This window comes from Odontesthes bonariensis, chromosome 2 (genome assembly GCF_027942865.1).
Source record: "Odontesthes bonariensis isolate fOdoBon6 chromosome 2, fOdoBon6.hap1, whole genome shotgun sequence".
NCBI classification, from domain to species: domain Eukaryota; kingdom Metazoa; phylum Chordata; class Actinopteri; order Atheriniformes; family Atherinopsidae; genus Odontesthes; species Odontesthes bonariensis.
This window is the reverse complement of record NC_134507.1, coordinates 34,581,068-34,597,926: the sequence shown is the minus strand read 5'-3', so window position 1 is coordinate 34,597,926 and position 16,859 is coordinate 34,581,068. Positions and strand designations below refer to the sequence as shown.

The window sequence follows — 16,859 nt, the reverse complement described above, 5'->3', positions numbered from 1 at the left end:
TTTTGTCTCTGTTTATGTGTAAACTCAACAAACAAAGAAAAACTGAAACCCACAACTCATGAAAAATTTCCTTTTAGTGACTGTGATGCATCAAAAAAACTATATGTTACATATACAAAATGATATGCACCATTTTTATTTCAGTGCGAAACTCAAATTTACCACAAAATTATCTTAAACTTTGCCTCTCTGGGGGAATAGTTGCATTTTTTTTTTTTTACTCAACCACATCATCTAAACGATGCATTTCATATATAATGGAATTGTGAGAAAACATGTTTTGTTTATGTTGAACACTGTTGAATGGATTGTAAAAGAGTGAAAGGGTGTGACAGAATTATTGGTGTAGGAGCAGAAAAAGAACTAAACACAGCTGCTTTTATACTTGTTCAACAGATTAAGTCCCTGTTTTCTTCAACAGAGGGCAGTGTACGCCCAGAGTTAAATGTTGGGCAGCACCATAAGCTGTCCAACATGAGCTGCTCAGAGGACAGTGGGATTTGAGATCCTCATGTTTCACATGAGCGACAAGATAGGATTTTGCTAAACTTTCAACTAAAGGTTGAAACATGAAATCAAGAGCGGATCGATTTTTGTATATCTTTGCAGGCTGGATGTCACTATTTTAGCATTGTGTAAATGATACACTCCAAACTGTATCAAGAGATATAAATCACATGGCCGCAAAGACAGACGTGACATGATCATTCATTTGATAAATAATTTTGTCCTGCAGCGTCTGTAATTGTATCAGCATCATTAACAGATGATTTTTATTTTTTCTAATAGCATAAACTGAAGAATGATCTTTTTGCAGGTGTGAGCAGTTGTTATGGTCAAATGTTTTATTACATTCTGTATTTGTGTGTCTCTGTACAGATCCAAAACCAAGGAGTCCGCCATACTTTTGTGGTCCAATATGTTTTGTGGGGATCCACATGTTAAAGGATTTTTGAGGATTAAAGCTAGGTTTAATGGTTTGGGTTAGAATCAGGTTATCGTTGTGTGTTCTAGAATCCAGGCACTTGTGACATAATTGGATTGGACCACCTTTGGAACACTAGAATTCCATTTGGTTAGGCACATAATCAATGTTGGACTTGAACAGGACACATCTGACACGAGTAGACCACTCTTCAGACGAACCAGGCAGCAAGATGGAAGAAATATACTTAAAAAGAGAGGGGACCTCCGGAACTTGTGAGAATGAAGTTGACAGCGTGTAAGTGTCTCAGGGCCAAATCTAGATGATTTTTTTTCCCTCAGTTTTAAATTGAGAATGTCTGGTAGAGAAAGCTGACAGAATAACTTTCTTATTTTTGGCGTGTGTCTGCAGACAAATGGAAGATATCAAAGCAAGATTTGAACATGCTTTAACATGCAGCTACAAAGAGAAGGAGATAAATGAGAAGCTGTATGAGCATGAACGGATAATTGAAGATCTGATTAATGACTTGGAGAAAGAAAATAAGGACATGGTCAACAGAATCAAAGGGTAAGATACCAAACCAACTAGATTTAACATTTTGCTTTATGTTAGGAGTCATGATGAGACTGTGAATGTATGTGCCTACAGAGAAAGAAAGTACACACTCTTTCAATTCTCAAATTTTATGTATCAGGATGTTAAAATAATAATAGTCTTTACCAGATCGTAGTTGAATACAACCTCTAGATGAACAAAAACACATGATATATTACACTGTATCATTATGTAGTTAATACAATAATTAGCACACTAGTTTGTAGAATCATCTTTAGCACCAATAACAGTAATCGAGACGTTATCAGTTTCTCTCATCACTGTAGAGGCATTTTTGCCTACTGTTCTTTGCAACATCGCCTCAGTTCATTAAGGTTTGCAGGCGTCTGTTTATTTACAGCTCCTTAAGCTCCCACAACAGCATTTCAACCAAGCTGAGGGTCAGATTTTAGGGCAAGTGGGCGTGAACACCTTTATTTGTTTCTTTTTCGGCCGTTTTGTAAATTTGCAATCCAAAAATCGAAAGTTTTGGAAATTATTGTCACAATCTCTTGAATTAACACAAGTTATGCAAAGTTATGTTTCTCAAATGTTTGAAAAAAATCCTCCACTTTACAATGTCTTCATTAAAACCTTTTCATTTTCGTCTAACTTTCACATAAAAAGATCATTTGTGTGAAAAGAAACCCCCATAGATCCATTGCCATCGACCTTTCAGTGCTTACATGGCCCAACAAAATTAAAAGCAAATCAAATGTAATGGAGCATGCAGGGCATACCAGACAAATATTAGCCCTGTAATTCGCTGATGTTATCTTATTTGCTCATAGGCCATTTGAAGTCAGCAAGCTGAATAGAAGTTTACATGTTTAAACAGTTTTTTATTGCTTTTTCTGTTCATGGTTTTTAAAGCATTCCCATTACAAAGTAAAAGGTCAACTGCACCCAAAACATTATAACATTATAATCAGGCCTTCTATCATGAATGATTATTGGACAAGGAACTATATACTTCATCCTTCTTGGAGGCCAGAATTAGTAGAACTTGGGCTGTTTGCTGAATGGAAACCAAAAACTGAGTGAAGCCCCACTTCTGCAGACCTGGCAAATTACCAGCTCAGACAATCAATTTTACGACCGGTGGATTTAAGGGCCAGGTGAACACTCTCCTACCCCAGCTGTTACTGAACTGCATCTTTGCGAACTTACTGGAGTTGCTATACTGAATTACTTTTATTTCCAGCCAGTAGCACCAAGGTCCGATGTTTCCTGAATAATTGCGGTCTCAGTGGATTGAATGATAGAGAGTTAAAGGTTACCAGCAACACCAACCTCTTTCTTTACCTAGCAGTTTACAAGCTTTTATTGGACATAGCTGAGACTAATGGACAATCTGATGCACTACATAAGTTACTGGACTGAGTCTCTCACTCCCCAGTAACATGCTCACGCTACACTGATGTATATCAACTGAATCCTCTGCAGTTTAACAATGTTGATAACTTAGTCCAAAGCTGGGAGGCAACCTAAAGATCTAATATCTGCAGCTTGAATTTGTGATTTCACATCTAAGTGGCTTGCTTCAGTTAAAAGTAGCTCCGTTTGATCAGTTAGTGCTAATCAGGGTGTTCAGTGTTGAGTGGACTACTCAAGCACTATTTCCTCATGATTGTGAGAGCTAATTTTAGGTAATTGGCAATTGTTTTAGTCTTCCATATTTGGCTGAGTGGTTACTAACATTTGTTTGTGATGTAACAAATTCAGATTTGTTTCTGCTTTATTCAGACTTTTAACATTCAACATACGAACTGAGGCCTGTAGAGTCTGAGATCATCAAATGTTCTATTTACCTAATTCTAAGACCTGGATAACTTCTCTGTAGGTCTGTAGGGTGATAAGTAACACCCATTTTCACATGACTGTCTGTGTGGAGTCCAGAATTGACCTTCTTTACAGTCTTGTTAATCTAAATGGTTTATTTACATTAACGCATCTGTACACCTCTCTAAAAATGACATTTAATTCCTGCAAGTATCTTTTCTAAAAAAAAATATATATATTATAGCTTTTGGATTCTTGATGATTGGTTTTGTTTTCAGCTTACGGCAAGAAATTGCTAAAGAAAAACAACTGTTTGAGGAGCAGGCAGAACGAGCCCTGCAGCATGAACTTATGGAACAACAACAACGACAACAAAGATATAATTTAATCCGGATAAGAAAAGTGGTAAGTGATGAGTCTAACGTGTAGCAGGGAGCCAGTAATTAGTTTCTATCTAAAGTAGATCCTGATTTTTTACTTTGATTTCATTTTGAAAGGAAAAAGAGAAACAGAGGCTGGAAGAAGAAAAAGAACACCTCACTGCTGAGGTACAGTATGAACTTTAAGCTTTGAAATAACAAAAAAAGGGAAATATATACATGCCAAAGCAGCTGTCTGAAATGCAGACAAGACATAGAAAATAATCCCAAATAAAATAATTTAAGTTAAGTTCATTTAATAGAGTCCTCTTCTTAAACCCACTCTCACTCCGAGGCGCTTCTCTTTCAGCTGGAAAAACTCACAAAATATTCTCAGGAAGAAAAGCAGCAAATAACAACAGCTGAGCAGGAAATAAAGGTAACCTTTTTCTTCATCTAAAGTGATGCGAGGGACAAACTGTCCCAATATCATATTCAGATAGATGAATAACTTTTCATGTGTTTTATAGTGCCAGATGAAGGAGATTCCGAAGATCTTCTATGAAAAAGACAATGAAATAAAGATGGTAGGAATATCCATATCTAAAGTTTCAGAGATAATGTCTCTGAATCGTCTCTTAGCTTCACTTCCAACATCATAGGTTTTGCTGAATTGATGAAAATGTTAATCTTAACGTATTTCTGTCTGGCAGCTAACAAGCACTGAGACTCAAAAAATGAACATGATAGAGGAGAAGTATAAAGTAATTGAGGTATGTACAATGTTCAGTATATTGTGTATCTGTGTGTTTGAATGCTCCTGCTGGTGTTCTGATATTTATTTATCTTTTTTCTGCAGGATCTCAAAAAAGAAAACAGAGAACTGCGGAAACAGATGAGTGACATGGATTCAGAGATGGAGGAGATGGATTTTATGCAGCCAGAGACACAAGATTCAACAGTAAATATCCAACCATAAATACTTTATGGGCAACATTATGCAACACATAGAAAATTAATTCACTTCACTGAATCAAGTTCAGTACTTAAGGGAATATACCCGTTTGCTTTTTTGTTGAGACGACTTCACTGAAATTGCATCACTTATTTTTGTGATATACATCTTTAAAGCATATTCACTTGTCATGTCTCTGTATCATGGGTGGGACCATTTCTTATTTTAAAGAATGAATTCAATTTAACAGGTGCTTAAAGGCAGATGTTCTTACTTTTAGATAGAATCAGGATAACTGTCCAACGTTTTTAATGCCTTGTGCTAACATATAAAAGAAATTTTGATGGCCATCTGTAGCTTTGTATTCAGCACACAAGTAAGACAGTGGTGTTGATCCCTTCATCTCACTCAAAGCAAGGAAGTAAATTAGCATTTTTTTCTAAACTGGCAAGCTATCCTGCTTTGCCACGAGGAAGATCAAATCCTAAACTGCGTGCTGAAACTTTCTTTTGTCTTTGTAGGAGCCAGAAGCCCCAAGGACTGAGAGCTGGTGCGTGTCTTTCATACAACAACATAACAAAACAACAAGTTCTCACACTCATTTTTTCAATTTGACTTTCTTTGTTTTCAGCCTGTCAAAATTTGGAGAGAAGATCCTTTGTGTCATCCTGGTTGCAATTATGGTTTTATGTCTAGATTTCTACAGCGTTCATGTTACCAATTTTATTGATAGTATTTGGATCACTGTTTTCGAACAGATCGAGGCCTACGGAGAGAGAAGTTACCTTGTACCCCCTGTTTATCAACTTAGAACTAAACTTAGGATACTGAACCTTACAATATGAGACAAAGTAAAAATAATCCGATGAGAGGGACTAAAGGGACTAAAATAAGAAGCAAACCCCCCTCCAAAAATATATATAAAACAAGAATTGAACTAAAATAACATACATACAAAAAGAAACATACAAAAAGGAAACATAAGAATATAAAGAATATATAAGCAGGCAATAACTTCCAACAGAAATAAAATATGAAAATATTAAATGCAATTAAAATGTTTCAGCTGTCAGTGGATAAAGCACATTTAATTGACAGTACAAGGCTGTTCCACAGCTTTGTAGCTGCCACTGCAAAGGTGCAATCTTCCTTAAACTAAAAACTAATTTATAAAAACTAACACTTAAAAACTAAACTCAACAGAGGATCAGCTTAAAGGGGTTCCTCAGTGGATCCAAGAGGTCTGGAGTTAGAGTAAGGGTAGAAGGGTTCAGAAATACAGTCAGGTGTCAACCAACATAAAGCCATACAAACTAGTTTTAGAATAAATTCTGTATTTAAGTGGGAGCAAGGAGGGGGTCAAGGTGACTTTGTCTTTTTCTGATACAAGTTAGGAATCTGTATTTTTGTATTCTTGTTTATATTTTTGAAATTGAGTATGTATTGTTGCATGTACATATTTTTGTATTCTTTTTTGTATATTCCTTTGTATTATCCAACAATTTTTTTTTTATTCTTGTAAATATGTACTGTTATATTCTTGTTTGTATGTATTTTTGTATTGTCATGTTATTGTATGTATTTTGTATATATGTATTTTTGTATTCTTGTATGTATCCCCTTTCTATCTTCTCAAACCCCAGCTGGTGGAGGCGGATGGCAGTCTGGTTCTGCCAGAGGTTTCTTCCTGTTAAAAGGGAGTCGTTTCTCTCCACAGTCGCCTCAGGCACGCTCAGGCCGGGAGATTGGACCGAAAAACAAAAAGTTTTCAGTGCAATCTGTTGGTTTCCTTAGCTAGGAAATTGCTTTTGAATTGGCTCTATATGAATGAATTGGATTATTTTATGAATAATTATGATTACAATGAATTGAATTCCAATTGGCTTGAATTGGACTTACTATCTAAGTGCCTTGAGATGACATTTGTTGTATTTGGCGCTATATAAATAAAAATTAATTGAATTGAATTGATTCAAAGCAACCACCTGAGTCTCATTTCTCTTCAGTTCTGACGTCACTGCTGAGCTGCACAGCTGATCCAGGTTAGCTGGGATCAAGGTTTTATCACCATTCAGATGTTTGAACTCTTTATCAGTGACTTCAGCAGGAACCTGTGATATGAAAGAGATGGAATAATGAATAAGTGAATCCAGCTTTTTGCTCCTCATGTCAGCGCTCACAGCTGGTCTGACTGTGAGTCCCAGCAGCTCTCAGCTGTCTGAAGGAGACTCTGTGTCTCTGAGCTGTGAGGAGGACCACAGCTCTGCTGGATGGACTCTGAGGAGGAACACAAGCAGAGGAACCAAGACTCAGTGTGGATCAGGACGGGGCAAAGCAGCCGGTTCCTCCTGTAGCATCAGCTCCACATAGCCATCAGACAGTGGAGTTTACTGGTGTGAGCCCAGAGAGGGAGCAGCCAGTAACAGCATCAGCCTCCCTGTCTCTGGTGAGATCAGACTGTGGAGTTTACTGGTGTGAGCCCAGAGAGGGAGCAGCCAGTAACAGCATCAGCCTCCCTGTCTCTGGTGAGATCAGACTGTGGAGTTTACTGGTGTGAGCCCAGAGAGGGAGCAGCCAGTAACAGCATCAGCCTCCCTGTCTCTGGTGAGATCAGACTGTGGAGTTTACTGGTGTGAGTCCAGAGAGGGAGCAGCCAGTAACAGCACCAGCCTCCCTGTCTCTGGTGAGATCAGACTGTGGAGTTTACTGGTGTGAGCCCAGAGAGGGAGCAGCCAGTAACAGCACCAGCCTCCCTGTCTCTGGTGAGATCAGACTGTGGAGTTTACTGGTGTGAGCCCAGAGAGGGAGCAGCCAGTAACACCATCAGCCTCCCTGTCTCTGGTGAGATCAGACTGTGGAGTTTCCTGGTGTGAGCCCAGAGAGGGAGCAGCCAGTAACAGCATCAGCCTCCCCGTCTCTGGTGAGATCAGACTGTGGAGTTTACTGGTGTGAGCCCAGAGAGGGAGCAGCCAGTAACAGCATCAGCCTCCCTGTCTCTGGTGAGATCAGACTGTGGAGTTTACTGGTGTGAGCCCAGAGAGGGAGCAGCCAGTAACAGCATCAGCCTCTCTGTCTCTGGTGAGATCAGACTGTAGAATTTACTGGTGTGAGTCAGAGAGGGAGCAGCCAGTAACAGCATCAGCCTCCCTGTCTCTGGTGAGATCAGACTGTGGAGTTTACTGGTGTGAGTCCAGAGAGGGAGCAGCCAGTAACAGCATCAGCCTCCCCGTCTCTGGTGAGATCAGACTGTGGAGTTTACTGGTGTGAGCCCAGAGAGGGAGCAGCCAGTAACAGCACCAGCCTCCCTGTCTCTGGTGAGATCAGACTGTAGAGTTTACTGGTGTGAGCCCAGAGAGGGAGCAGCCAGTAACAGCATCAGCCTCCCTGTCTCTGGTGAGATCAGACTGTGGAGTTTACTGGTGTGAGCCCAGAGAGGGAGCAGCCAGTAACAGCACCAGCCTCCCTGTCTCTGGTGAGATCAGACTGTAGAGTTTACTGGTGTGAGCCCAGAGAGGGAGCAGCCAGTAACAGCATCAGCCTCCCTGTCTCTGGTGAGATCAGACTGTGGAGTTTACTGGTGTGAGCCCAGAGAGGGAGCAGCCAGTAACAGCATCAGCCTCCCTGTCTCTGCTGAGATCAGACTGTGGAGTTTACTGGTGTGAGCCCAGAGAGGGAGCAGCCAGTAACAGCATCAGCCTCCCTGTCTCTGGTGAGATCAGACTGTAGAGTTTACTGGTGTGAGTCCAGAGAGGGAGCAGCCAGTAACAGCATCAGCCTCCCTGTCTCTGGTGAGATCAGACTGTGGAGTTTACTGGTGTGAGTCCAGAGAGGGAGCAGCCAGTAACAGCATCAGCCTCCCTGTCTCTGGTGAGGTCAGACTGTAGAGTTTACTGGTGTGAGCCCAGAGAGGGAGCAGCCAGTAACAGCATCAGCCTCCCTGTCTCTGGTGAGATCAGACTGTGGAGTTTACTGGTGTGAGCCCAGAGAGGGAGCAGCCAGTAACAGCATCAGCCTCCCTGTCTCTGGTGAGATCAGACTGTGGAGTCAGTGCTGATGAAGCTGTGTGGAAATGGATGAAATGCTGCAGTTTGTCTCTGTGCTGAGGTGGATCAGTGATCCTGCAGAGTCCTGTCCTCCCTGTGATGGAGGGAGGTGACGTCACTCTGAGCTGTCAAACAAAGACCCACCAGCTGCTTTCTATAAAGATGGCTCCCTCATCAGGGCAGAGCCTACAGGTCACATGACCCTGCAGCCTGTTACCAGCTCTGATGAAGGCCTCTGCAGGTGCAGCATCAGCAGTCATGGAGAGTCTCCACCCAGCTGGATCTCTGCCACAGGTGAGGGTTACTCAGGTGACTCTCTCTGATTCCTGAGCTGAGTTTAAAGAGTTTAAACATTCATAATGTGACGTGATAAATATTTTTGTTTCAGATAAAGCCACCATCTCACCCCTCCTACATCCATCTCTCCTGGTTCCTCTCCTCTTCTCTCCCTGGTGTTGCCTCATGTTTCTGCCTGTGTTGTGGTTCTTCTGCTGTTTCTGCTGGTTCTGGTGTTCTGCTGTTTCTGCTGGTTCTGCTGTTTCTACTGGTTCTACTAGTTCTGCTGATTCTGCTGTTTCTGTTGTTTCTACTGTGGAGGCTTTAGCAGCCATCAGTGAGGTGGAACTGTACTGAAAATACACTGAAGTTAAAGTTACATTTTTAACTCATTTAAAGGGAAAATGCGTCTATTTGAATAATGCTCCTTTTTAATATGGGTCTAAGTTTCTGAGAAAGTCTTTTTTACTGTAAAATGTTGACTGTCACACCTGAACTTCATATTTATTCATGAAAATGAGAATATTTATATGCCCAGGTTGTTTTAATTCTGAAAACTAACATTTGTTACAGTAGTTCAATCATCTGTCCTCATAATTACTTTCATAAAATCCAACAAAGACCAGACTTTATCATGTTCATATTTAAATTGCAACCTGCAGGTTTACAATGTGAGTGACTTAAAGTGTGGAAACAAGTCCACAGAAGCTTTTCTTTTAATTATATGTCAGTATATGTCGACTATTTGCAAGTATTCCCCACAGGCAGTGTCCTTGCTGCAGGGACGACCAGGTAAGACATCTGATTCTCACATATAGATGGAACATTTGCTGTTGCATTATGCCCAGTATTAATCAGACATGTTTGTTCATGTTCCAGACAGGATAGTGAATGCTTTTGTGCACAGTCCACTGTGTGGTTGTACAGCTCACGACTTAACTGAATATATTCCAACACCTGGCTCGCCTTCTTGCTTCCAAATGTAGAACAAAATAGATGTTTGATCTGTAAAATCTAATCTAATGGACAGAATCCATGAGAGTTGTTGGATTTATTCATTTATTCAAACCCTCCCCGGGCTCTGGGGAGGATTCATTCCTCCAGACTTGTTGCCACTGATTTTCAGTCCACTTCTTGTGTCATTTGGCATAGCGCAGCCTTTTCCCCTCCTTATGAATGGCTTGACAGCCACCCTTCCATGGAGACCTGGTACCTGCTTCAGGTCAACCTCCTGAACAACCCAACACAAAAGGCCTTTTTCTTCAGCTTAAATTTTTTCCTGACATGCTAATATTCACGAGCAGGTCCTATGCTACTGTCCTGATAGGCAATGATGACCTTCTGGCCACACCTCTGCAATTGAGGCTGAGAGGCTCCTTTCAGTTTCCATGACCCAACCTCAATGGTAATGTATAGATTTAATAAAAATACTCAGCTTTGTGTTTAAGATGTCATTAACAGGGTCCTCTACTAGATGTTTGCCCCCACCACCTGATCCAACTTACTTCCAGGTAGTGACAACATTGAGCCTATACATTTTGTTCCCAAGCCACTAAAAGTAGCTGCCACATATTTTGATTTGTATAGCACAAGCTTCATTACAAGCATTCAGAGTACAAGACCTTTGCAACCACAGACGATATTATGAGGCCATCCTCAGTCATGGACTTGCAGAAACTACTGTCAAGGTTTCACATGGCCCCAGCATCTGATGGGTCTGCCCTTACCCAGAGCTGTAGGGTGAGGACTGCTACAGAGTGGAAAGGTTTCCCCCTCAGCACAATATGCAGCAGTGGAATCTTCTGATAGAGCTCAAGGCCACACCTTTACCCACTGCTGTCAGAGAGCTGCAGTTGGCTTTTCAGCCATTTTTAGTTGGGAATGCATTCCAAGCTGAAGCCGTCAAGACCTTCACAAGCTCACCTTTGAGCAGATACTGTCCTTAAGTTAATGCCAACACCTTATTTATAGGATTAAGTCATGTCAACCTGTCAGACCCTCAACTATCCCCTCCAACCCACAACTGGATGACCCTGAGACAGCTAGGAGCCATTTGATGGTGCAACAAGGTATTCAAGTTAAAGCCATTTATTCAAGCAGTAGCAGCAGCGATGCCTCTAGAATATGCAGATCTGCAAGACAAAGAAAGTCAGTCAACTACCAGCAGCTACAGAGAGCACACATGCAGAGTAAAGTGAGCCTCACCAGAAAGATCCTCAGAAGCCGCTCTGAACTTGAACCTTGTGCTGAGATGTTTTGCCGTGGTCTGGCTCAGATTCTGTTGGGGTGTAGCGGAACTGGCTGAACAGCACACGCTTCTTGTTGTAGCGGGACCGAGATTTGTAAGCGTAGACTTGATCCTCGTCGGCCACAGGAGTGAAGACTGGCTCGTCCTCGCCGCTGGTGTCAGATGAAAGGCTCCAGCTCCCATCTTCAAACTGGTAATTGCTGCCAGGAGCTCCAGACTGACCTCCCTGAGCGCCATGCTGCTGTGCTCCAGAACCACTGGTTCCAGTTTGTTTCTGATATGTTGGCTTAGATAGAGCTTGTCCATAAACTGAATACATGGGTGAGGAAACAGAATTAAGATCAGCCTTCCATTTACACCCCGAGTCAATTTGAACTGCTTTTAGTTGCTGAGCTTTGATTGGGATCAGCTTACCGCTTTGTGCAGGAATGCAGGCGATGCTTCCAATCAGCACACAAGAAATCCACAAAACCCTGCAGAAACAGGGACATCTCATATGAAGTTCTGAGTACATTTAGAGACCAGTGGGGTCCGACCACCACCTCCCCTTAACATGCCCAGTCCTGTTGAGCTTAACTGCATATTCATAGTGTAATGCTGCGACCAAATGAGGTTCTGCTTGCCTCAGACATTTAAGGCAGCAGAGGTTCAGTGCCACCACTTAGAAGCACTGGGATAGACTAGAAGTTACTCACCTCATTCTGGTGCAATATAATTAAAGCTTGCCTGGGACCTGCTCCTGCCAAACTGCACTAACACAAAGTTCAGAGCCCTGTGACACTAACCTGAAGCTGCAGGAGCTGCTTTCATATGATCCTCAGTGCAGAGGGAACTGATTGCTCAGCGGTAACAGCTGCTGCTGAAAGGTGCAAGGCTGCAGTTAACTGGCAACAATGGACTAACATAGTTGTCCACGAGTTGACACGTAGTCTTAGGCCACATTTACACATAGCCGGGTATTTAGAGAAACGGTTGCAAGCCAATCAAAATCCTCAGAGGACTTTCCTCATGTGAAGGAGGAGATAACGCAAGCAAATATCACAACAAAACTGAAGACAATAAGAGGGAAATATAGACAGTCAGTGCATACTGGACGCAGGAGCGGCCACGGAAGAGTGGTGCTCCTCTATTTTGAAATGTGCGAGCAGGTTTGGGGTGGCAAATGCAATAAGGCCAGAATTGTTTCCACAAATGTAAAAATTTGTAGAACTTTAACATCATCCATGATAATCCTGATCAGTAGCCAAACAAACTGTAAACATAAGGCGCTCGCATGACGTTAAGCATTTTCTGGCACATAATGTGACGTTTAAGAACCTAAAACGCCGTTTCTCCCAGTTGACACGGCAACACACAACCAGCGTTATCAGAAATCTCCACTTTGGCCGGAGGTTTTAGAAATAATCGTTTTCTGGGATAAAAACAGGGTTTTGGTGTAAATGAGAGGCCAAACCGCAGGAAAATATCTGCGTCTTCCTATCGTGTAAACGGGGCCTCAGGCCTTAGGTCATGCGTAGATTTCAAAGCAAACCAGAGATACAAGGCCAAAATACCAGGAAAGGGCTCGTCCGGGATTTGAACCCTGGACCTCTCGCACCTAAAGCAAGAATCATACCCCTAGCCCAACGAGCTAGGGTTTGCAACTTTAGACGTCATACAAGAGCCACAGATAGCAAAACGATACCCTCGGAAGGTACGTTCGATCATCGAATAGAAACATCCTACAACTTTCAGTTCAGCTCACTCAATGTCAGTGTTTCTTCCATCTTTTTTTTATTTCAAATTTCTCTTTTTCTAACGTGGAGATTAGTTGCCAAAACTATGTGTAAATGAATCTGTAACACTACAAATCCCTGCTGTGAGTGTAAACTTGTGGAGGGTCAACGTAAACTCCAAGTAAAAGCCGGGATAACGGTTTGTCTAGCTAAAAAGTGCATTGTAAAAGAAAGAAGAGTTGTTCACTTAACTGTCAGTGGCTTTAATGTTGGGGATGTTCAGTCTATGTCCTCAATAACTTCACTCATGTTGAGTGAAGGGAGAGCCAACTGCTACAGCTCCAAACAATATAGTAAGACAGGACATTTTTGCAATTGTTATCAGCACTCTTAATTAACAATTTGGGGCAGCAAAGAGAGACGCATTTGAGATCAAGGAAAGTACCCAAAGTTAACCATCAGGCTTTCCGTATAGGTTTCTTAAAGTAGGAGGGCTCGTCTGGGATTCGAACCCGGGACCTCTCGCACCCGAAGCAAGAATCATACCCCTAGACCAACGAGCCAAAAGGTGGTCTTTTTGTGTTTCGTGAGAGCGTGCGAACAGCTGACGTAGCCATGGAATCCTGGGAATTTGTGATTGCTTTCTTTCTTCTTTGACTTTTCCAGAGCAATGAGCCTATATTGTTTGGAGTTGGCTCTCCCTTCACTCAACATGAGTGAAGTTATTAGGCACATACACTGAACAGCCCACAAAAACTCCTGAGACCAATGAGTCAATACTCACCGCCAGGTTCCACCAATTCACATCACATTTTATCAAGAAGCCCAACTTTAAGACAGAACAGGTCTATATCTCCATTTCTCTACCATTGACTTGAAAGTGTTTCAATCTGGATTTATAGAACAAATACCAAAACTGCTTTAGATAATACTGCAGAGGGTGTGCTTACATGATACAGGTATTTATGCGTGGATCTGTCTTTCAAATTCCAGATAAGAAATTCATTTAAGAAGGACTTGAAGCAACTTCAGAATGAGTGGTGGAGGGTTGAGCTGTATTTCCCTATTTATGGCTTTGATTCCAAATGCATTCAATGTTATAGTCATTGACTCAATCATTCTCTGATTTCACAGCAAAGCAGAGACACAAGGCCAGTAGACCAGGGAAGGGCTCGTCCAGGATTTGAACCCGGGATCTCTCGCACCCAAAGCGAGAATCAAACCCCTAGACCAACGAGCCAAAAAGTAGCAAAGTGGTTTTTGTGATTTATTTCCCAAATTCACGTGATCTCTGCATAAAACAGAGCTTGATGTCATTCAAATAATCTGTAAATGTGAAAACATTGGATTTAGTCCCAGTTCAATCTTCTGTTCCTCAAGAATAGTTTAAGCCATGAGATGAAGTGCCTCCAAGTACAGGCTGTTTTGGAAGTCCAGCACTCCTGAAGCACTGCAGTAAACAGTTATGGCACCATGTTGATGTAAATGATAACATCTTAAGGCACTGCTGGGATTTGAACCCAGGATCTCCTGTTTACTAGACAGGTCCTTTGACCAACTAAGCCACAGCACCACATGGTTTGGACAACTGATGAAAGAATAAAGAGCAGGAACTGGATCCACCTCAGGAAGTGGTTTTTGTGATTCTGTACCTCAAGAAAAGTTAAAGCCATGAGTAGAAGGGCCTCCAATTGATTCAAAACTTCATCGTATCTTGCAGATATTGTTGGGTTTTCAACTCAGATCCTGGTGTTCATGAGGAGGGCACTTTCACCAGTCACAGCCTGATCTCATGAAGCGGTGTACTTATTACACGCCAAGTCATTTACCCTGTTTTTACAAGGCTTTTATATGCTTTTACTTATTATTTTACACTTCGTATTTTGAGGAAATGACGTCCTGCCCTCAGCTTTTACTCTAACTCTGACTATTTCACGGTTTGTACGTTCATTTTGATGTTATGTAGTGTGACAGGAGGAGAACCTCCACCGTACTGTACCCTAACCATCGGCGTCGCGAGACCCTTTTCACGGGGGCACGTGCCCCCCTGTAGATCTGAGGTGCCCCGGTATCAGTGACGTGCACAGGAGAAAAAAATAATATAGGCAAATATGATTTCATATTTCAACATGATTTTCTGTATAATTCGTCATTTTGATTGAAGTTTCCAAAAATAAAGTCTTCAGAGTCAATCATTCAGATTCACCAGACACCTGGAGATTTAGGCAAAAGGGAGGGGCGCGGGCGTTGCGGAGGGCAAGCAGCACGCTTCACTAGAAAAAAACAAAAAACAAGCGTGCACCCGACCGGGCGGCAGAGACACTGTGGGAGTAGAGCGACTGCCCTGACTGCCTGGAAAGGTGAGCTTGAAATGTGTACACAGTGCCTAGGCTACAAGACATGATCACAATCAACTTCTCTCGAATCCAATGTCGAGTTTAGGACGTTTAGTGACCACAAATAATCTGACAGCCAGCTACTGTTTAGGTAGCAAAAAAAACACCGACAGCTAGCTTGCAGTAAACGTTTTACATGGCTCAGGTTGTTTTGTGGTAGGCTACCAAACTAAGTTACAGGCAGCTGATGACATTTCGTTTTATTAAGCAAGATGAAGGATGGAAATAAAGCACAAAACCTCTCAACTTAAGGAGACAGCTAATTTAGCTGCCTCCTTAAGTTGAGAGGTCCTTCTCAAAGCTCAAGATTGTGAAAACCAGGCTTAGAAACCAATGTGGGCAAGAACGGCTGTACGACCTCCTCCAAAGAAATAACTGCAAAAAAATTTTTGCATCCATCATATTTCTGTGCCCCTGTTGTGCCCCTGTATAGTATTGGGTCAGCTGACGCCCCTGACCCTAACCAATTGACTTGTTATGTTAACGGAGTAAAATTACACTCCGAAAGCATAAAATAGGCATAAATGACACTTTAAAAGCTGTGGGCTATTTATATGCACTTTTATTAAGTGGACCAGTGAGATGCATTTAGTAGAACCCTGATAATAAGCTGTTTTACATGCGGAGTCATAGTTAGCTCTGAAGGACCACAGGCACTGTTGGGATTTGAACCCACGATCTCCTGTTTACAAGACAGGCACTTTGACCAACTAAGCCACAGCACCACATGGTTCATAAAACTGATGAAGGAATAAAGAGCAGGAACTGGATCCACCTCAGGAAGTGGTTTTTGTGATTTATTTCCGAAATTCATGTGATCTCTGCATAAAACAGGGCATGATGTTATTCAAATTATCTCTATATGTGAAAACATCGGATTAAGTCTCAGTTTAATCTTCTGTACCTCAAGAATAACTAAAGCCATGAGATGAAGTGCCTCCAAGTACAGACTGTTTTAGAAGTCCAGCACTCCTGAAGCACTGCAGTAAACAGTTATGGCACCATGTTGACGTAAATAATAACATCTTAAGGCGACAGCAGCGCGAGGTCCCGCTGTTGAGAAAACACTTCTTTTCTGTCCATGAGCGAAGTGGTGAACCCATCCACGCAGTGAACATGTGGAAGCCTGCCGGGGGACCGAGGCTCGCCTTCAGCTCAGCGGGACCTCGCGCTGCTGTCGCCGCGGTCACCTGTCGGCTGGTGGCCGGGATGCTCTGCTCACTGGCGGACACCAGAAGGAGCTGCCGGCTGCAGGGAGCGCGGATGTTTTCTCAACTTATTTCAGGCGGCTGGCCCGGGAGAGGAGAGCGGTGAGCAGCTCACACAGGCTGACCTGTTCGTGGCTGTGAAAACCACCGGGAGGTATCACCGGCAGAGACTGGAGCTGCTGCTGGACACCTGGGTCTCTAGAAACGCACCACAGGTGAGTCAGGCTGGAGACTGCAGAAGCTCTGCACTGAAAACAAATGAACCCTTAATTCACAGCTTATTTGCATAAAAGTGACAGAGCCCTTTAAACGGCTCAATTTGGGAGAGACTGAAACTGGCAAGAATAGAGCTGGT

At 42.3% G+C, this 16,859-nt stretch overlaps 4 non-coding genes and 1 pseudogene across 4 annotated transcripts; 1 reads left to right on the top strand and 4 right to left on the bottom strand.

The window, feature by feature from the left end:
* Window positions 1-1,157: 1,157 nt before the first annotated feature.
* Window positions 1,158-14,688, top strand: LOC142387912 (uncharacterized; annotated as a pseudogene).
* On the bottom strand, window positions 13,392-13,463 carry trnap-cgg (transfer RNA proline (anticodon CGG)). Its single transcript has one exon. It is a non-coding gene; the product is annotated as a tRNA-Pro (tRNA).
* Window positions 14,069-14,140, bottom strand: trnap-ugg (transfer RNA proline (anticodon UGG)). The gene has a single exon. It is a non-coding gene; the product is annotated as a tRNA-Pro (tRNA).
* Window positions 14,400-14,473, bottom strand: trnat-agu (transfer RNA threonine (anticodon AGU)). Its single transcript has one exon. It is a non-coding gene; the product is annotated as a tRNA-Thr (tRNA).
* Window positions 14,689-15,947: 1,259 nt separating the features above from the next.
* trnat-ugu (transfer RNA threonine (anticodon UGU)) lies at window positions 15,948-16,021 on the bottom strand. The gene has a single exon. It is a non-coding gene; the product is annotated as a tRNA-Thr (tRNA).
* Window positions 16,022-16,859: the final 838 nt, after the last annotated feature.